Genomic DNA, 750 nt, shown 5'->3' with positions numbered 1-750 from the left:
ACTGCTAGTGGGATTGTAAAATAGTGCAGACACCTTGGAAAACAATCTGAAAGTTTCTCAAAAGATTAAACATAGACTTACTATATGACCCGGAAATTCTACTCTTAGATATCTAAGAGAAACAAAACATACATCCATTGAAAAACTTGCATTACATGCACCCACGTTTGAGGCAGCATTATTCAGAATAGCTCAAAAGTGCAAATAATACTGTGCTTGCTTCGGCAGCACATATACTAACGTTGGAACGATACAGAGAAGATTAGCACGGCCCCTGCACAGGGATGACACACACATTCATGAAACGTTGCATAAAAAAGAAAAAGTGCAAATAATCCAAACTGTATAAACGGATGAATGAATGATAAAGATGTGGTCTATCCACACAATGAATGATTCAGCTATAAAAGGAAATGGAATACTGATGGATGCTACGACACGGATGAACCTTGAAAACACTGCTTTAAGGGACAGAAGCCAGACTCAGACCAAGACACATCACAGTCAAATTCCTGAAAACTAAAGACAAAGAAAAATAAAATCTTGAGAGAAATGACTCTTACCCCGACAGGAAAAACAATCAAGTGATAGCTGATTTTTCACCAAAGACCATGGAGATCAGAAAGAAGATGCAGGGTCATGCCTGTGGCTCAAGGAGTAGGGTGCCGGCCCCATGTACTGGGGGTGGCAGGTTCAAACCCAGCCCCAGCCCCCCCCAAAAAAAAAACTGCAAAAAAAGAAAGAAAAGAA

At 40.3% G+C, this 750-nt stretch overlaps 1 non-coding gene across 1 annotated transcript; it reads left to right on the top strand.

Moving 5' to 3' along the window:
* Positions 1–212: 212 nt before the first annotated feature.
* On the top strand, positions 213–319 carry LOC128574307 (U6 spliceosomal RNA). Its single transcript, XR_008376684.1, has one exon. It is a non-coding gene; the product is annotated as a U6 spliceosomal RNA (small nuclear RNA).
* The last annotated feature ends 431 nt before the right edge of the window (positions 320–750 follow it).

This window comes from Nycticebus coucang, chromosome 21, assembly GCF_027406575.1.
Source record: "Nycticebus coucang isolate mNycCou1 chromosome 21, mNycCou1.pri, whole genome shotgun sequence".
Classification (NCBI taxonomy): Eukaryota; Metazoa; Chordata; class Mammalia; order Primates; family Lorisidae; genus Nycticebus; species Nycticebus coucang.
This window is presented reverse-complemented; position numbering and strand designations above follow the sequence as displayed.